A 22,071-nucleotide genomic window follows, 5' to 3' on the forward strand; every position below is an offset into this window, starting at 1 on the left:
GTCTGGAGCCAGCAACAAAGCAGCTCTGAGTAAATGGTTCTGGGATTGAATCAGGAGTGTAGAAACTCAGTTCTGAGGGGCCCCAGTGAAAAACCCAATCCAAATACCACTGAGCTTGGGTAAAGATTGTATTTAATGCTGGTAGCTGAATCTAATCTTTATATGATATACAGGTATTGTTTTAATCTTTGAAAACACTGACTGTTTCTTTGCTGTAAAGAATTATTCCTGTAGGCAGAGCTGAGGAAGGTTCCTAAAAGCCTCCAGGAAAGCAGTTAAGCCGGGATTTTTCAGCTGACTAATTGTCATTGATAGCCACATAAATGCTTCTGACTTGGTCCCAGGAAAATGAGATATTGATATCTCTCTATGGAGTCCTGATTGAGTGTCCAAGAGGTATCATGAAGTGACTGCCCAAGGTGCAGATTTATCACATCCTTCTTTTCATGAAAGCTGGAAATGTCTCTCTTTGCTTCTATAAGTTAGTTTACTTTGTTTATATTTCATAACCTCCTCTGTGTAGGAGATGCCACTTCCAACAAATTATAGAGCCAGCTACAGCTGCTACCTCCAAATGCAGAGAGAATAGGCATTTCAAATGGAACATAAAATCAAAGATTAAAAAAGCACTTTTAGCAGTTTCACAGTTATAATTAGGAGCTGCACCTGCCGAACTAGCTCTTCCAAAAAACAGGATACAGCATCTGTGAGAGCCTGGATTAAGGGGTCTATAACAACAACCTTATTTGGAAATAAATGCTGGTTGGTTCATGGCTGCCTGTGGGATTCCTGCCTTCGCTCCACAGACTGAACTGTTGAGCAGATTCATGGGCACATACTTTTGGGCTGGAGTTTTGCCTGGTGTAGTCATGTACCTTGTTTGGGACTCATGTGAGTCCCTGGCCTGAGCATCCCCACCCTCCTTAGCACTATGTACCCAGCTGCTCACCCATTCCTGCTTTAACTCATTACAAAATCACATTACTTAAAAAAAAAATTTTATTAAAACCCCGTAAAATAAGTGGTATCACTTTAACACTGTTAGACTGGCTAGAGACTGAACAAGAGATTATTCCAGAAAATTTGAGAGGGGAAGTATTCTCAGCTGAGCCACAATAATGGGAATGGAGTGGGAAGAGCACAGAAAGTTCTCAGCCTGAAGATGCTGTGTGCACTCCTGCTTGATGGGGGTACACCTGGGGGTACTCACAAGACATTTCCAAGAAGCAGCTTCTAGATTTTTTTCAGCTTGAAGTGACCCTCAAACTACTCATAAATTGATAACTGACTGTTCATTCCTTTTTTCTCCTTTGTGTTCTCATCCAAATATTTACTTAATATCATATTAGCTTTTATAGCAAAACAAAAATACAACAGACATCAGACCTGAATTCTTTAAAAGACCTAAAGGAAGTGCAAAAACAATAGGACATGCCACAAAAAGTTTTTACACCAGACAGTTACACTGTAATGAAATACCAAACAATTCCAATCTCATTTTTCTATAATATATGCTATTCCAGATAACTGAAGCCAGCATTGCTCCAGTGAAGATGCCCAAACAGCAAAGACTGATAAAATGATAAAGGAAAAAGGTTATATAGAAAAAAAAGAGTAAAATATAATAACAGCATTTGTTGGACCATATCTTACCAGGAAGTCTGATACATTACTAATAAATTTCTTACTGTATACTATGAAAAGAGTCAGTGAGATAAGAAAAAAAATAATATATCCAAGGAACAGCAACTAGATAGCAATCTTAGCTTAGAATAATGTAAGCTGAATTTATAATGGATCTATCAAAGCATCTGGCAATGTTGCTATAAAATAGGTCTGGCATTTCCATTTTTACCCCTCAGTTACTTTGAAGGCATTTATAACTTTGCTAACCTGCTTGAAACTTGCAGTAAAGTATTATTTTCCAGTCTTGCTTGGAAGTTTGGGTACTGTTAGTGACTAATAAAAGAGTGCCTTCTGACAAAAGAAAAAAAAAAAAAAGAAGAAGAAATAAGGCAGACTGAGTGCTACAAGGCAATACTTGCACAGTTTTTCCAAAGCCTTTCCTTGAGTTGCCTGCTTTTGACCAAAGACTGAAATTTCTGCCTTCTCTTCTCTGCCTTTCACATGGTTGTGCTAAAGAATGGCTTATTTATATTAAAAAGAAATTACAAGGCAGGAAGTGGTTGATGCAATGAAGTTAGTTCTTGTCCACAACCAATATATGATACTAAAATCGGCATAGAAATAGAGTGTTATGAGAAAGAAGAAGTGGCAAAACAAAGAGGAAGACAGAGAATGAAACCCACAGAGTATTATAAAACCAAACTTCAACACATGTGAGTTTGCAGAGTTATGGAAATAGTTACACTTCCATGAGATACTAATTTACAGGATCCCATCTGCCCTGTAACTTGTTATATTCTTGTTGTATTCATATTTCTCAAGTCCCATACTGTACCAAGCTGTTCTTCTCTACAGCACAGTCCTTCAAATCTTCTCAAAGGCTCCTCCTGGGCTTTCGACCCACCCCTATTTATTCCAGTTACCTTCATGAGCTACAGCTGCTGCCCAACTAAGGACTTTGCAGCTGTAGCTCGTTTGGAGCAACTCGGACCCACTTATCTAATACATAGATCTTACAATACGTAGATCTTAACAGGGACTCTCTCCATAGACATGCTGTCTCCCAGGACTATTATTGCTTTGGATTAAAAGGGACCACAAAGACCATTTAGTACCACCTTCCCTGCTGTGGGCTGGGACACCTCCCCCTGGACCAGGTTGCTGAAAGCCCCATCCAGCCTGGCCCTGAGCGCTTCCAAGGAGGAGGCATCCACAGCCCCTCTGGGCACCCTGTGCCTCACCACGCTCAGAAAATCCTCAGGGAGGATTTTCTTCTTCATGTCTGATCTAAATCTACTCCCTGTCAGTTTAAAATATATTATTCCTTATGGAAGCAAGCAAAGAGAGATGGCACACAGCCTTCTCACTGGAAGTTACGGCTCATGACAGTTCTGGTCAGGAGAAGGAAAACTCAAACATGGAGAAGTAAATGTGTATTTATAAATAATATTGTAACTCCAGTAAAAGTGAGCTCCCAGTGTGAAAAACTGAAAGGTGGGATCCTGCCTCTCTTCTGATCTGTACAGAAAGTTTTTGACCCCAATATTTACTAATAAAATCAGAGGATTAGCTGTATGACACCTTAAAAGAAATTTGGTGTAGTGAAAAAATAAAAGAAAAGCATTTTCTTATTGGTGATATAAATACTGCTAGTTGTCTGCAAAGAGTGGAAAATGAAAGAAATTTCCTGTGGTTATACACTTTTTTTTTAAAATCTTAAACTGATTCATTATAAGTTTTGAAGTAAGTCTCATACAGTGATTGCAGCAATTAATTATTTAGGTTGTTACAGGTAAACAGCATACATCAAATGAAGCAAAACATAAAACCCAACATTAAATGGTAAAGTATGTGATTTATAAGAAAAGGGGGTTTCTATTCTTGCAGATGTACTTCCTTCTGCATTTTGATGAAAAGCAACATTCAGGCTTCCCATATATTATCCTTTCTTCAGTAATCAAAACTTCAATTAGCATTTGTCAACATTTGTACTTTGTTAGGAAGAAAACAGCTCATGAGCCATTTCCTTTCCTGCAATCAGCAAAGATTGTGTTCAGGGTGGGACAAGCCCATTCGGAACTACAAAATTTTCTGTAAATATGGGGAAAATTAGGGGGAAACAGGCTGCAGCATGAAAGATTTCTCAGGTAATAGGGTATTTGACAGAAAATAGTAAGGAGGAGTAAGGAGGCTTTTAGGAAAACAACTTTCCAGCTGAATTTAGGCAGTCAGGGCCTGAGCTTTCTACAAGCACTCAAACAACACAGATCATACTGCAATATCAGGCAAACATGGTTAAAAACTGATTTTAACAAAAAGATTTATAGGGCAGGTAGCTGTTTTGAGGGCACTTTTGTGTTGAACTGTAATGGCTAATGGGATGAATTACACTTTGCTGAAAGAGCTCAAGAATAGCCATGACACTGTTAAGGATTGTTTAGACGCCAGCCAGACTGCCTGGAAGCAGGACAGGGAGCGAGCCTGAGGTTCCTCCCTCCCCTTTGGGAACCCGAGGCAGCACAGAAGAGAGCTTGCAAAGAGAGTTAGCCTGGGATGTGCTCAAAATCTAAAATATAGACTATACTACATTTTAAAACCTCTATAATTAAAGCAAATAATTCTTGCTGAAAAACTTGCTCCTAGCTGGTAAATGCCCTATTTCGTACTTTTCAGTGTTCCCAAAGAAAATATCAGTGCTATGACATAATTATTTATTTTCTTTGCTTTTGGCATGCTGCAAATGTTTTACTCGGTTGGATGAGAATAAAGAAGATGCTCAATACACTGTAATTACTTTCCCTATTTCTTTTACCAGTTCTCAATGGATCTTCCCTCTTCATCACCATTATACTGAAAGCTCTTTATCTCTTTTCCATAGAGATTGTTTAAATATGAATGAGATGAAATGACTGTAAAAGGAAGTGCAACCAAGCCTTTTCAGTAATAGTCAGTGAATTTCACCATTGTTTCACTTAAGTATCATAACAAGATTTAGATCTCAGTTACTGGAAAGAAAAAATCTTTGTAATTTCTTTAGTCAAACTGATTTGCTGCCATTTATTCAGAACACCAATGCCATGAAGAATTTAATCTTGCTCTAGCATAATAAGTAACTATTGAAGTTTGTTATTTATGAACCCTACATTTCCTGTAGTTTGCTAAATATTCATTAAAATACAATTAGCTTGTTTCATTTTTTTAATAGAAAAACTTTTTTTTCCTAAGTGCCACTGCTCCAGTGTCCCTAGAAGGGAAAGACCTAATCCACATTAGTGGAATTTATGTAGATGGTAGTCAATTCTTTTGCTTTCTTCTTTGGCAAAAAACCCCACCTTGGACTTTTTTCTACAGCTCTAGTCCTCTATTCAAGCAGAACATCCAGGTTTTGATTTAGACACATGATGTCACATAGCCACACAGATTATGATAACATTTCTAATACACAAATGATTCCTTTCTTCATGCTACCCAAACAAACCATAATGCAAACAAATTATATAATGCACCTTTCCATGCCTCCATGCTTCCCCACTCCTGGTTGTTCTTTGGGCTTTTATCTTTCTCCCTGGGAAGCAAACCCTAGGTTCCACACCAGGCATTTTCTTCAAATCATGGAGCATCTCATATCCTCTCATATCCTTCTCCCTTTCTAAAACATCCAAACTTCCTTTCTGTATAGTTTATAATCCATATCAAGATGAAAAAACCCTTTTCAGATTGTTGTTACTGACCCCACCAGACCTTTGGCCCCACCAGCCAAGCCAGGCGCCTTCTTGGTCTGGCCATGCCCTTGTCCAGAGATTCAAGCAGAAGTGTTTTGGAGCTTCACAGAATTCTGGCTTGAGTCCTGTGTCACCACTTCCAAAAATTTCAAAGGTGAAGGCAAAAAATTTGCAGATTTGGCTACTTCAGTAATTACATAGCAGTGGCAGTTCATTTCTTCAGCTGGAAATATCACCATAAATGGGCTAGAGATCACAAAATTGCAATGCAGAGCTGGTGGTTGTATTCTTCAGTCCGGATACATTAGAAACTGGCTGAAAATGGGCTTGTCTCCAGTGCCCGTGTGGAATGACCCAGGCCAGACCTGCCATGGTGGGCAGATTTCCTGATACCCTGCTGCAGGGTCAGAGCTGTGTCTGCATCACAGGAGCGCCCAGTGCTTCAGCTGGATCACAGAGGCTGCCAGCCCCCAGCCCAGTCAGTGGCACTGCTGCAGCACTCAGCCCTAGCAGCTCCCACACAGTGGGAGAGGAGATATCTGTGGGAAAGGTAGCAGGAAAAACTAAATTAGATGGTTTTAAGAACTTTCTAGGGGCAGGGAAGGAAGGAGAAATTTAATCTTGGCTGCTAGTCTTGGTCCACTCTCATATCATAGTCAATCGCCTACATAGTTCCCTCCTTAAACAGAACTGGAGGATCTCCCAACACCACAGCTGGGCATCAGTTTGTCTGGGGAATTTTTGTGTTGATTTTTTGTTGTTGTTTTTGTTTGGTTAATCTGGGTTTTGTTCTCTTGGTTTTTTTTTTTCTTTTTTGCTTTATTTTTCCCCAGTCCAGGATACATATATCCTTTTTCATTTAATATAAAGAAAACTCTCGAGCTGCCTGGACTATCAACAGCTGGGCTTGTGGTGGGAGTGTGGAGCTGGCTTCCCGAGGATCATTTAAAGGATTTTGCCCCACACATGTGTAAAGCTGTGTAGCAATTCTATGCATATTTCAAGTTTACTTGACCTTGTGTCAATAAAACACTTGCCCAGCCTCTAGGGCTATTCTTTGATGGCCCTTTCTTATATGTCTTTGCATCTCATAGGTTGCTTTTCTGTTTTAGAGTGGCAGGGTGTGCCTGTGTGAGGGTGTGTGTCAGAAGAAACATAAGACTCTTTTAGAGCCCAACTAAAATGTCTTGTTTTCATTTGTATAAGAGTTGTAAGGAATAATAAGATCAAAACGCAGCTGACCGTACCTGGTGGATGCCAGTGGGATACACAGGTATGTGTGTCCCATTCACATGTACATTTGAGTGGGCACACAGGGTCCTCCTGGGACATCCAGTGACAGAAGAGTCCACGGCACTTCCTATCCAAAATCAGAATGTACCACAGAGCTTGCTGCTGATCCTTCACCCCAATGTGATTGAGAAACACATTCTTGAACTACACTAAACTGATTTAAAACCTCTGTGCAGGCACAACTCCATGCAGCTGGTCAGGATGTGTTCTCTCCGGAGCCCATGGTTAAATAGTCAGTAATTTTCAGTATAACTGTGAAGTTGTATTTTTTTGCAGAATATTGTGATTTTATTTATGAAGTAAATGAAATTATGACATAAAATACTTAGATTATATATTTTTCTCCCTTCTAACTATAAAGCAATACTTGAAAGACCATGTAAATGGCCTGTGGATGTTTTTTCCTCAAAATTAAAGTTCTTTACTTAAAACAGGTTAGGATAAATGGCTTTGGTGGCACAAATGCAGCATATTAAAACCAGTAATTAGCCCATGTGGCAAAGAAGAATGGAACTTGTTTCTGTTTCCCAACTCAGAATGATTGTGTGTATTTTATTTTGTTTTTGTTTTTAATTAAAACTCCAGTACAGCATCTTTTGTGTTTGTGGTAATTATGCTGAACTTTGTATCCCAAAGGAGAAATGTGTAAATGGTTCACTCTTTTGTGGCTATTTGTTTGTGCCATTAGCTCAGGAAATATATTTTCCAAACACTGCATTAGTTTAGCCAACTGGTGACAAAAGCAGTCATTTGTGTAAACACAAGCAAGCAGAGTTGAACAACAGAACAGACTACATTTTGAAGTAATATAATATGACCATCTGAGGAAGCAGTAATTGTACAGAATTACTTAAGTTTATTCTTTAGTATTCATATGCTAGTTGTCAATGTGGATGGAGAATGGCTCATAAATCATTTACAGCTGTCTCTGGATATGTGTATGTTTTGAGAATTTTTCAAGCTGCCCTACTGTCCTTGAAACCAGCATGGATACTACTCTTAACTTGCATTGTAACAGGGAATTTAGGCTTTATCAGTCATACATAATACTGTCTTGGATTTGAAGCATCCACTAAAGATGCACCTGGACAGGTGGCTGAGGCTCTGAGCCAGCAATGCTGCAGCACACAAGCAGTGATACTGAGGGCCACTTACCAGCTTCAGGGGGGAAATAACTGAGTGAGCCTTCACCAGCACAAATATAACTGGTAGGGCAGCATGGCACAGGCATCCATGAGCTACCAAACCAAAGATTTTGGAGAAAAAGAGGTGTGGATTCCAAGACAAAAGTATTGAAGTTGGTGCAAGTCCATCAACATACAGTGAGGTCCTATGGAGGTAAATGTTACAGTACAGTTTGCACTCTTAAGTTCCATGGGGAATACAGGACAGATCTGGATTCCCGTGGTACAATGGAATTCAGGAGAGTGATACCTGCCCACTGGTGGTGAGCCACATCCAGAGCTGCACATGGTTGCTGGAGGGCCCCACGGTGCTCCTTGATCCCCACAAACTCACTGGGACACAGAGAGGGACCTTAGACTGTTTTTACAAAATCCCACAGGGCTCTGGAATTGCAGACACCTGCCAAGCTCACCTACTGGCCGCCCTCCAGCTCCACACCCTGAAAGTTCCTGCACCCTTCCTCAGGTCCTTTCCATATCCCAGTTTCTCCTTTGGGGATCCCAGGGCTGTCCCTTCTGCCCCCTCCACAGCCAGCCTTCAGTCTTGGCTGATCCTGCTGAAAATCCAGCCTGAGTTTGGGCTGGCAGCACCCACGTCCCTGCAGACAGCCTGCCACCACCCTGAGCTCCCTGAGCTCCCTGCCCCGTGCTGTGCCTGCCCACCCTGCCACAGACTGTGCCTTATGCCAGGCAGCTGCCTGCTTCTGCAGAAACGCTCTGGAAATACCTTTCCAAAGAGCTTCTCCACTTAATATCAAGACTTGACATGGAATAGTGCCAACAGATTATTTAGACTAAGAGTGGCAAGCACTCTCCCTGAAAAACACCACCACTAAACCCCTTCTGTTCCACAGTGTTGCAAATACTCCTGTTTCATGCTAAAACCAGAATGTATTCCTGTAGCAAACTATTCCATGTAATAAATCCTGAAAAACATACTTTTGCAGTAATCCAGTAAGTTTAAATTTCACAACAGTTTGCCCTTCAGAACTTGAATCTCAAAAATGGTGCATGTTTTCTCAAACATGTGCCATGTCAAACTGAGGAACCTCCCATCCCAGCCAGCTCCCCCAGGTCACATCACCTGTACAATCATGTCCATATCCCCTCAAGTCTCCTCTCCAACAGGAGGCTGGACTAAAGTCCAGCTGAGGTCCCCTCCAGCCTGAATTACCCTACTGTGATTCTACTATTCCTTCCCAGGTACAGGACTTTGCATTTGTCTTTGTTGAATTTGTGCTTTTGGCCCAATGGCACAGAGCTCTCGAGCATGTTGTCTGATTCCTGCCCCCCAGTTGGGTGTTGAATGCAAACTTGCTAAGAGCAAACTCCACTATGTCATCAGTAAAGATGTTTTTGTTGACAGGTCCCAGGACAGACCCCTGAACTCTACTCCTGCAGCATCCAGAATTCAAAGGATTATTTCCCATTAACCACTGCTCTTTAATCCTGACTGCACAATCAATTTTTTACCCATCTAGCTGTTTACCCATTTAGATGGTCACATCCTAACTCTGATACTTGATGGATTTCATGTTTGCAAAACAGAGCACATGCTCTGTCAGCTCTTCTTGAGCTTTCTAAGAACTGCCATGAGAATCTATTGATCCATTTTTCATGTCAGCTCTACAGTCTTTAAGAGCTTCATTGAGTGTCCTTTCCTTGTCTTGGATCTGTCTCAAATGAGTCTGAATTGCTGATTATCCAAACTTTAACTGGAGTTTAAAGTCAGAGTAATCTTATGTGTCAACTAGGTTTAGAAAACCATTACATTGTAAACACTCTAGACAATAGCTGCTTCAATGATTATTTTATGTGAGCTCTAGTTGACAGCTGAGAGCTTTCTCCTGTCTGACTGCTACCACTGACCTGCAATGCTTGTGTTTTCTGTAATGGCTCAAGGACAGGTGAACAAGAGGCTATTCTGTCCCTCACAAAATACCGGTCTTTGTAACACAGTGCTAAGGAAATCAGACATTTGAAAACTAGAGACAAGTAATGCTTGGCTGGTTGTCTGCTACTCTGACAATGCAAGCATGGTTTTGCTGGCCAGTGAACTCTGCCTGCTATGGACTGTTCTGAATATTTCCTTAAAAGTTGAAAAAATTTGAATGATTTTGCCATCAGACTCCATAACAGAAAACATTAAAAATAGCAAGGGATGTTGTTCAGTGTTTATTTATAGACTCAATGCTAATTGTTAAAGCCCAGAGACATTTCTAGACAAGAATGGAGATAAAGCTGCTCATCAGCAAGATAGGGGTAACAAACACACACTCCAAATTACGTACTCTGAACCCAAACAATTCAAAGTCAAGCCAACAGAACTATGCTGACTACGAGTGACACATCACTGGGACATCCACAAAAGCTTAATGCTTCCCAGCAGTGATAATGTGAAAGGAAGATTTTTTAAAGACAAGTCTTTTAAAAAAAGAAATCACAAAATCAAAGAGTACTTGAGGCTGACAGTCATCTCTGGAAACCATCTAGTCCAGTCTCTTATTCAGAGCAGGTTTGGCAACAGCAGGTTTTTGGGGCCATGTCCAGTCAGGATCTGAGTATCTACAAGGACTGTCAGTCTACCACCTCTCTGGGTAATCTGCTCAGTTTGACCAACTGAGCAGTAAGCATATTATTATCCTTATGTGGGAGTGGAATTTCCCATTTCAATGTACCCCTACTGCCTCTTGTCCCCACACTGGGCACCACAAAGAAGAGTTGAGCTTCAAGAAGAGGTTGGACTAAGTAGGTTGGACTCAAATGATCTCAGAGGTATTTTTCAACCAAAGTGATTCTTTGATCCTGTAATTCTAACTTTGAATCCTCTTATTTACACCCACTCATCATCAGATATCTACAAACACTGATGAGATCTTTCCGAGCCATTTCTTTTCAGCCTCTCATCGTATCACAGAGGCTCCTGCTCTTTCATCAACTTTGTGAACCTTCACTGGGCTTGTTCCATTATGTCCTTGTCTCTCTTGTGCTGGGAAGCTCAGCAGGGGTACAGCTTTCCAGATGGGCCTCACCAGTGCTGAGCAGAGGGGAAGGGTCCCCTGCCTCGACCTGCTGGCAATACTTGACCTAATACAGCCTGGGCTACATTGGCTTCCTTGCCACAGTGCTGGCTCATGATTAATCTCTTGTCCCCACTCATGAGGTTTTCTCTGCAAAGCTGCTTCCTAGGAAGCAAGCCCCCAGCAGCTGTGAGGGTCCATGAAAATCCTTTCAATCTGTCAAGAAAAAAATAAGGGTAACATTCACCAGATGACCAAAGTCATGTCAGAGGCCTCCTTTTAGGGTGCACTGAGTGTCTCAGACATGCTGACAACACATGGTACAAAAGCACAACCAAAGAAGTGTGATGCTGCCTCTTACTGCTGTGGCTGTAGTGTTCAGGGCACGAGAATGTGTTACTTTCCCTTCACTCTTCAGCCCTTGCCCACGTTGTCTTGTGCTGAAGGCATGTTATGGGGAAGAAAAATTATTTTTAATCACCTTAGGCAGTGCAAGGACCTGACACAAAGCCTCCTTCCACTGAGGCACTGGAGAAAAGGTACACACAATGGCTTCTTTCTAGTTCACTTTTTAGGGAAAGAAATGTAAGCCAGTCATTCCCATTCAAAGAATATGATGGTGCAAAATCCAGTCCCACAAAAGCACCTCAAGGTTGCAGGTAAGCACTTCTGCCCAAGAAAGAAAGAGAGAAAGAGGGAAAAAGTCAGTTGCTTCTTCAGAATCATAATTCCTTTTTTCTCCCTCTCTTTGCTTTTCCTCCCTCTCTTGTACCATTGTCATCTCCCTCTCAAGACAAATAGGATGGCTATGGGATTTCATCTTTGCAGAGCAGAGCCAAAGATGCTTGGATGTTCTAAGGATATTACAAGTTACTTCGTCTCAAGTTACAATCTGGATACCATTTTCCAGGTTGTATAACTTTTACTTATAACTTTCTGATGCTCTGTGCTTACTTTTCTTTCCTTTTCCTTCAATGCCATCTTAACATATCTGGGAACATCAACAAGAAAACTAATTCCAGTTTTTCTGCTGTTTTGCATCTCACTCTACAAGTTCTTCTATAGATACATGTTCTGTACTACTGCTAGGAACTGCCCAAATTCTGACTATTCTTGTCATAAAGTATTTTTGTTCTTGAAGCTGTACATTCAGGAATGTCTAAGCTTACTGAAGCAAGGACAAAAGGTTGTAGGCTTTTTTGCCTGGAATATGTATGAGCCACTGGGCAGTGCAAAACGTGAGGGCCAGGGTAAGGCTACAACAGTGCTGTACCCCTACAGAAAGTAGAAGTTTCCTGCACGGAAGCTGCAATGACTCAGGGTGCACAGTGACTGCAGGTTTTAGGAGCAGCTGATTTAGAGTGATCCAAAAATATCTTCTGAATCACCAAAGGATCCTAAACTGCATTCTCTGTGATGCCATGGCAAAGCTTTCTGTTTCTGTTTCAGGTCTTTTCTGAGAGTGGGTGAAATTCATGGTATGCCTTTGACATGCTGCCTGAGCATGTAAAGACAGTATTTTCCTCTCTTCAACTACAAGCAGGGAAGACACTACAGTCAATCAGAACAAATATCACCAAAATCAGTGGATCATGGATGATGGATTTCTAAACTCTGTGTGGATTTCACTTTCACAGCACTTGATTCTGTTACAATCAATGAATTTCATGTAAGGACTAGGTATAGAAAACAATATATAAAAAAACTATAATATATTGAATTAATATAATCAAATAATTGGTCAATGTGTTTCCTAAGCAATATATTATATTCATAATATATTATAAAACAATAGATTATTGATGAAATAATAATAATAACAACAATTATTATTATTATTATTATTATTATTATTAGAAATGTCAGGTCAGATACTATGACTGAATTTTTAACAGAGATTGCTGAAGTCCTTGTCCTTGTGCTTTTTATATGTGAGGCACAATGTAGTGGTATAAATCAGCCACGTACCGGTGAGGTTATTTAGTAGGAGCAGTAAATGACTCTTTAATCACATCAGCCACTTCACAGGGACGGAAACAATGCAAAGCTCTCTTCCCAGCTGAACTTGCAGAGATCCCTCTGCCAGGAAGATACAATTGCCTGGGACAGAGAATTCCCATCACATTTCTTATGTATCTCAGTGTCCAGAATGGTTCACCTTCAAACCCATAAACCAAGTCCACTCCTTTAGGAGAATGCTGTGCATAAATTCATGCACAGCATCAGAGCAGCAGTTGTCAGTGGGAAAAGTCCATGTCCTACATTGACAGCACTGCTTTTCATCTGTGTTCCTCAGAGCTTTCCTGACAGCCTCCTAACAGCCTTGAGATATCCCACTCAAACAGTTCAGCTCCAGAGCACACAACCATACAGCTGGAGACCATCTTCTCTCTGGACTTAATTCTAGGCAGTAGGACCTACAGATGTGTCAGCACAAAGCAGAGAACAAGAAATTGTGTTGGTAGAGAAGATGAAGATGGGAATGGGAGCAATTAAATAAGTGCAGAGGCAGAAGGAATAGTGGAAGGAGTGCAGGATGTGTGGAAGGAGTGCCTAAAGCACGGATCTTAACAGTTGTGTAGCAGTGCCATGGTCTGGTGCTTCTCTCTGGCCAGTGAATATTTGATTCTTATACACCAAAATGAGGATACCCATACACTTAATAGTATGGGCAGTGTATTCTGAAAATGCTTTTTAGTTTGTGACCCCTGCCAATGCACACAGAGAATCCAGGTAAGACTTGGTAGCAAGCAGTTTTAACTAAATTATCAGATGGCAATGCAGCTTTATTTTTATATTAATATTTATATATTTATGTTATTATTATAACCTGCCTGCCCCCTGTTATGAGTGAGGCAGCTGTGTGCGTTACTGTAGGCAGCTGCAGAGTGGGGATCCAGTGCTGACAGAGGCAGCCAGCAGAGGCTCAGGGTACATGTGCACCAAGACTCTGCTCTGTTGCTCAGGAGGTCCAGGCAAGCTGCTCCAGTGTGTTGCCTGAGGCCAGGTCCCAGGATCATCCCTGAAACCCCTGAACAGAGCCACCCTTAGAGCGCAGCTTTTCAGCCAGAGTCCAAGCTGCTTCCAGGGAAGGTGATTCCTCCCTGCCCTTACTCTGTGCCCATGTATTCTCAACACCATCATCTGCCAGCCCCAGATTCACACAACTACATGGCTACTGGATCAGAGAACTAATGAGATCTACTCCTGGGCATAATACAGCTTTTATTGTCAGTATGACCGAGCTCAGACTAACTTACCTGAAATCCCACTCAGATTTGTATGCTTTGCCTTGAGGAACCAGGGGTTTCATGTCAAACTCAATACAAAGTGGGCAAAGATGACCAGTTAGCATTCCAAAGGATCACATAATGACTGTGTGTGTAATACCTGAACTCATCTTGTCCCACTACCAAAATAATTATCAAGGAAATTTGCAGATTTCTCATGTGAGTTCTCTCTGCCAATCCCTGTCTCAGATTTCTGGTGAGGTTTTTTTTTAAGGCCTCTTCTGGGCTTATTTTCCTCCCTTTAACTTGTAAGAAAAAACTTAGCTTTAAGTTTAAAGGGAACAGAGTAAGGTCTGTTTGGCAAATTTCCTCAAATAAACATAAAATTGCAAGGGCGTAGGTAAAAAATTGCAGTAAGCCCTTCTAGACACATCAGAACATGATTTTGAGTAGCATTTATCTGCTAATGATCCCTTAATGGTTATGTTTGGCCAATAAGACAATGAGAGGAACTTAAAAAATGTCTCTGCTGCTGGTTATGATTTCTGTGGTGAGAGATACAGATCTGTCTCGGGTGAGTCAAAGGTAGGCTATGGGAAACATTACAGTGACAAGAACTTGGTTTCAGATGTTTCTCATTGCCTATGGAGAAACACCAGTTATGGAAGTGTTGAATTTCATTTGACCCTGTAGAAAGACAAGCTTTCACAGACTGTGGTGAGGTTTGTCCCTCAGCTTTAAAACACAATAGCTGGCTCAGGCAACCTTCACATTTTTGGTCTGGCTACAGAACATGTTCAGCTGCACAACATAGCTGTGGTTTTCCTTCCTATTAAAACCAGGATAACATGTATTCAGCTATTACATTCCTTTATTTTTGTTATGTAAAAGCATAATACCAGGTATTACAAGAGGCTGTCCCCAGCCTACAGCATGAAACTCCATGCTATTCAGAAACCTTCCCAGCACCATGAGGAAGTCTTGATAGCCCTGCCAGTTACCCCATGTGTGCCACTGTCTGTCACCACCATGGTGCTCTCACAGCTCTGGGGCAGGCTGATAAAAGTAATTCCTTAAGCCAGGTACATTTACATAAAACACATGTGTGCAAGATAAATCATGACTTTAGGCTGCTCAGAGCTGTATTTTAGAGGAACCTTTTTGTCGTCTTTCTCTAGTTTGTTTTATAGCATTTCTGTTTTCATGGCTGACTTAGCAAAGCAGGAAATCGTGATTTATAAACATGGGAGGAAAGACTGGGACCAAACACATATAAATATAAATAAATAAAATAAAAGTAACAAAATATAAGAAAGAATCTCCTGGATACAATCCTGTGTAATGCATTTTAGGTCAACCCTGACTGAGCAGGGAGGTTGGACCAAAGGACCCCCTGTGGTCCCCTCCAACCCTACCCAGTCTGTGATTCTGTAAAGGGAAGATCTGGTGCCTCAGGACTTTGTAGGCTATGGTACCTAAGGCGATTTTCCAAGCTATTTGCTCTAGGTTATAGAGGCATTTACCTACAGACAATTGATAGGCATAATGTGGGTCACATATGTCTTACCAGGAAAAAAAATTCATGGCTGCTTCTGCAGTTGCTTTTGGTTTTGCTCTGTTTTCACTGAAACAGGCAGCACATCCTTAGAGCACCACACTTGGACATCAAGGGACAGTGTAAGCACAAAGCCCTGGACTATCCTATTGCTACCCCTAGTAACAGACCGTAAGCTTTGGTACAAGTCTGAAAGCCCTCAGGACTGAGCATGGTCATGCTTGCCTTGCCTGAATTCTTCCTCACCTGCCTCCAGCTCTGCTTACTTGGTTGAGAGAGCAACTCCTCTGACTGTTCAGATGTCATGTTCTATGTCTAATATCTTTTATTTTGTGAGACACAGTCAGAGTAACAAGCAGCTGCTCTGCCCTGGGTGAGATGCACCACTCCAGCAGCAGATGCAGTGCAGAGAAATACAGACCTGGGGCAACAGCAGAGATCTTGGGAAGCAGGGACATGGAATGCAATGTGGAGAAGCACAGGCAAGGCATGATAAGAGATGGGGTATAGGCTGTCACCAGAGACACGGTGGCTATAAACAGTGCCCTAATGGTCAAAGAAACACAGAGATAAATCTGGAGAAAAGTGGGTTTAGGGGTAACAAAGAGAAGAAAAGGTAGTACCTAACCAATGTAAAAGTACAGTATTATCTACATTATCTATTCATTATCTACAGTAAATATGGACACAATGTGAAGCTGCAGACTGGTGAAGACAGGACAGAGGTGCAAGAGCATGTTAGCAAAGGACGACCTGGGTGGAACTTGGAGAGAGGAAGAAGAAATTATAAACATGAACATTAAATTCTTTCAGAGAGGCACTGCAGGTGCTGAAATCTCCCCCACCAACAGCCACCAGCCTTAAGATCCATTGGAGCAGTGGAGGGATGAGAAGGAAAAAGGGTAGAAAATAATGTGTGTGTGTGTTGTGTGTGTGTGTGTGTACAACAATTTTTAATTTGATTCTTGTTTTGGGAATCACCCTCTAAGCAGAAAAGTGAGGTACACAGAAATTCTCTGTGTTCTGAAGTGTGGCATTATTATTATTGTTGCTGTTAGTATTTTTTTCTAAATTGGGAACTGAGTTCCACAGGAATGTCTATTGTACTTACATATGGCTTCAATGAGTACTTCATGACTTCACAAAATGTCTGTGAAATGCAGGCATCTCAGAAAGGTCACTGACTATGGTCCTTCCAGTTGCAGTTCCACATCCATCCTATTAGATAACTCTGAAACTCCCCATGGTCTATCCATACAGAATTACTTCTCCATTTACAGAAAATTGAACTAGTTATTCCTTCCTCTTGACATAGAGTTTCAGTTCCTTCAGTGAATATTTATACCCTCTGACTTGATATTAATATTATTAACACTATAAAATATATTATTGACACTAAGGAAATATGGGGAAAATATATTTATGGTTAGTGTTTAGCATCCAGACATCTTATGTTTCATGTCTCAACCTTAACAATTAATGAATGCATTCAGTTCCTGAAAGAGTCCCAACTGGCACAAAGAGTCCTATTGATTTCTGGCGCATTTGGGAGGTCTGGAGCCAAGGTTTTAGTGCAAGACTGCTCATGAGATGTTTTCTGGAAACAAAAATCACTAGCATAAGTGATTTAAAGTCTACCAGCACTTAAAGGCCACATGGGGATATTTCTATTATTGTTTTACCTACTACTTTAGTAGGTAAAAGGAAAATTTCAATGCCCAAGGCTATTGAGCTGGCTCTAAGAATGTCTCCAGCAGCTTTGGTTCAGTGTTGGCCAGAGAAGAGTTTGTGAAATCAGTTTTAGTCATCCAAGGTGATCCACCCAGATGATGCAGGGGTAAAACCCCCTTGCATAGTGACTAGAAATACTCATGTAATTTTCAGTGATGGAGGTTGTGATTTGGCATTTACCTTCTGAGCAAAGCTTTCAGGCAATTTCAACCAAGTTGGCACTGATATTATAGCCTAGGTTTCAATTATCTGGAGCATGTAGAACATTGAATGCCCATACTGTGACTGCATTGTTGAGGTTTTTGATACCCAAACCCTTGGAAATTAAAAAACAGATTTGAAATCCAGTCCAGTATTGCACATGTTTTGTACACAGTCACCCTTGCCTCATAGGTGTCAGGGAGATATATCTGAGAAGTGAAACTGATTGCTGCAATTATTAGAGAGCAGTGACTGAAAAACAAGGGCACCATCTTAACATCAGGGGTTTGTAGATCTTAGGATTTAGCTTGCACTGTGTGTGAGATGAATAACTGAGCAAAAAGTAATGCAGCCTGAGGAGGCTGCAAGAGTTTATCTTGTCTTCCTTCCCTCTTTTATCTAATGATTTCATGGCCCTTATTTGTAAGTATTGATTCTTTAATAAATGTTAATATGGGATTCTCCTCCAAGAAAAAGGTCAGAATATTAAACCATGTATTTTAGTGGTCATATAACAGGGTTAAGTGGGGCAGTGATACATCTTAAATCTACCAAAGGGAAAAAATGTCATCAGAGCCAGAGGATGGGAAAGATGTCAGGACCCCACTGAACAGATTCAGTGGAGTCTTCACTGTCCCTGTGTGTGCATGGCTGGCTTCTGTCAAATGCAGTACATGCAAAAGATAATGCTGAACAACAGGGAAGAGCAGAATGCAAAAAACCACAGAGAAATACATAAAAGCCCATTGCTAAATAATGCCTTTTTCTAGCTGGGAAAAAAGCAGTGCATGTAGCACAGTTCAGCAGAAAGCATTTCAGAGAAGTGCTGTGGTGGCTGAGCACCTCATTGCAGCCAGCCTTTCCATGGAGCCTTGCACTTGAAGGGTGAGATAATCCAACCTGAAGTTCGTCTCTGTCCTGCCCACCACGTGCCTGGGAGTGTGACTGCAGAGCCTGGCAGGACAGGCAGCCCAGGGCTGTGTGTGTGCTGGCAGGAGAGGCTGCTGCCAGCCCGTGCCTCTGCTCCCGTGTGCCAGCAACGCTCAGCACAAGCATCTAATGTACAACTCCTTCCTGCAATTTGAGTATGCTGTGATCTGCAGTGCAATAAATGAATCCTGCAGTTCAAAGATGACAAGGAAAACCTCTTTCTCCACAGGCGGCGCAAAGCCCTCAGAACTAATTTGCAAACTAATGATAGATAACTCTCCACTTTTCCTTTCTTGGGCTAAGCAAAAATGTTCAGAAATGCAAAATTGCTCAGACCACCATTAAAACTGAAATTTATTTTAGAGATCAAACCTTTTAATATAGGAAATGAGAGGTTTTAGTGAAAATAAAACATTTTACATTTTGGTTTCCTGTCGCTCTTCATTGCACAAGGCAAGCCTGTTATCTCCCACCAGTTTCCTGGGACTCTGCAGGGCCCCAGGTGACTCAGAGCAGAGGCTGCAAATCTTTCTCCAGTCAGTCACCCTCAAATGATTGCTTCTCTCCGCGCCTCTGTCCTCATCCACCCCGGAAATTGTCTCCCGATCAGTGTAACACTTTATTTACCTTTGCTACATTCTGGAGAAACATTCATGAAAGTATCTTTGTGTGTTGCTCGTCTTAATAGTCACCATATTAAAACAACCAACCAACCAACCAGCCAGCCAAAAAACATTGGATACTTTTCTCCACCCAGAGGTTCCAAAGCCCTTAAAAGTCAATAGACAGATGTCCACCAGATACAGTTTTAACCGCAACAGTCAATAGGAATTTTGTTGATGACGTTGATTAAAGAAGGAACTGAGACAGATATCTCTGTCTCAGGGTGGGCTCCTCAAGTTTAAACAGCAAATTGTTTTAAAACAGAGGGTACAATTCCTGCATGGTTTTCTGTATTCCCAGCTTGTACTGACTCGCAAGTTCCATTATCTTCCTTTATTCATCTTTTCTACAAGCTTGGGCTCAAAATAAGGCTCCAGTTAAATAGCAGCCAGTTCAACCCAAGTTTAGTAGCAGAGCCATAGAATGGCCAGAGAGAGTGGCCTAGGCATAAATATGGCATTCAGCTTAATTTCATCTGCTTTAGAAATAATATCTAATATTACAAATAAACCTGCACAAATCTGCTCTCCAAGGTAACAGTTATATGTGTTTACAAACATGCTTGCACAAATCTGGTTTCAAACAGATGATCAATTCCTCATCCTCTGAGTGCAGAGGAAAACAGATGAATGTGAGAATGGATGAGTACATTTAGGCCACAGAACCCCACTCCAAAGTTCCTGTATAAAGTCAGGGGTCTTCCCTCATGCTGAAGGTAATTCTTCAGTACAACAGCCAGGCCCTAAAAACTAACAGTGATGCTGAAAACATCATGTCTGCAGGCTAGCAGCATATTAACCAATAATATCCCAGAAGAAAAGGAAAAGGAAAAGGAAAAGAAAAGAAAAGAAAAGAAAAGAAAAGAAAAGAAAAGAAAAGAAAAGAAAAGAAAAGAAAAGAAAAGAAAAGAAAAGAAAAGAAAAGAAAAGAAAAGAAAAGAAAAGAAAAGAAAAGAAAAGAAAAGAACAGAAAAGAAAAGAAAAGAAAAGAAGTTACCATTTTGTTATCAGAAAGTGCTGAAAGCTGCACGACTTTGTCTTTGGTCTTGTTGAGCCTTTTCTGTGGGGCTGGAGACCTGTCAATCAGCAGACATTTTGTTCCTGAATAGACCGGGTTTGAAAATTTGGTAGGAAAGCCCAGGAGTAGCATACAGGGAGAACTCTAAGAAATACAAATAATGCATTTCTCTTAGTGTGTTCTGCCTTGCTTTCTTCCAGCACCTATTTGGTTGCATGCCTCTGGAGCAGCCTCAGGAGGCAGCATCCATCCTCTGACTGTGCTCTGGACCTGGTGCTGTCACCTCCTTGGGCTGGACTGGTCTGTTGTTGTCCATAAGACTCATAAAGAAATGTTCCTTACATGCCTGTGATTTTCTCAGCCAATGTCATGTGTATATTTTAGGCTAAGCTCTGTCTTACAAAAATGGTCTGCTAAAATCAGGCTTAGCCCACAAGTGTAGCAGTGATTTCTGCAGCTCATACACAAACTAGATTCCCTTTAGCACAACACTTCCAGTCTCACAGCCCTGGAAGTGTCAGTCTGGACAATAACAGCACCTTCCCCAGCCACAGGTTATTTCAGCTGCTGTCCTACAGGCCTCAATATGTGTCTCCAGTGGCTCCAGAGGGGATGCCACAGTGGGGCCTCTTCAGTGCTAGGGCAATGTAGCAGGCTTCAGTCAACAGCCCATTTGAGTCAACAGCAAGACTCAGTTTATGGGTTCCAGTGGACTAGATGTGCATCTGAGCTACTCCCTTTATAGCCAGGGCAAGAATAGGCACAGCTAAGCTATGACTCATTTTCTTCTTAAAGGAGTGTGCTGGTCTGAATGTAAACCAGCAGGAGAAATGAACCACACACAATTGCCTTGAGATTTCAGGATGGAGTTACAATGCAATAGAAAGATTACAATAAATGCAATGATGCCCAGGAAACTGGCTTAAACCCACTAAGTCAGAGTGCAGCCTCACACCCTGTTGGTCAGGGTGGTGGTTACAGTCCTGTTGAAGTGATGGTGGTTGCAGTCAAAAGTGGTGGTCTTGTAGAGGTTCTGGTCATCCTCTGAATCCATTGAGAGGTGGTAGTGATGCCCCAAGTTCCCAGTTATATATGGTCAGGTTCAGGTGGGAATGCTCAGTACCACTCCCACTCAGGGCAGGATTTTTACAATGGAATGACGTAATCCAATGAGTCATCTGCCCATTTTGGTGGTGCCATTGAGTCCATGATAGCCCACTAGCAGAACTGACCCCCTCAGGAAGGGTGACTGTGCTGGTGCTTCCCCAGAGGGAGTTATCAGAGCTGAGCTGTTTGTAAAGAGAAAAGAAACACAGCCCTGCTTCGAAGGGTTGCCTCTTCTCCTCTGTCTCATTTGACACCCAGCTTGTAGCCTGTGTGTACTGAGCAGCTCCTGCAAAGGACCCAGGATTAACAGCTTGTCAGAAATCATATAGTGGGGAGCAGAATACACAGTTTGGGTTACACTCACATAGTGCAAAACTTTTCCTGTAACCAGGACAGGAGATGTCTAAAATATGTTTCAAAAGTACCAATTCCACTGCCTATACAGAGACACCACAAGACACATGGATGTCTGGCTGACCACTGAAATTAGGTGAGATGAGTTCATACAGAGTTGCCAGTCAGAGGAGCAGCCTCAAGCTTCAGTACCTGGGAGCAGGCACTGCAAAACACAGGGGAGGTGTTGATACAGTTAAGGGGCATGCATAACCCAGGCAAGGCACTTGAGAAACCCATGCAGCAGGGAATAGAATCTGATGTCAGGGCAGCCAGAGAGCCCAGTTTGTAACAGGGATCAACCATCGCAAAATCTGTCCAGTGCCATTCGATGAAAAAGCTGGAAGAGTCCTTTCTCACAGGGGGACTGACAGAGGGAAGTAATGCACCTCTTTTATG

Source organism: Melospiza melodia, chromosome 1, assembly GCF_035770615.1.
Source record: "Melospiza melodia melodia isolate bMelMel2 chromosome 1, bMelMel2.pri, whole genome shotgun sequence".
Classification (NCBI taxonomy): domain Eukaryota; kingdom Metazoa; phylum Chordata; class Aves; order Passeriformes; family Passerellidae; genus Melospiza; species Melospiza melodia.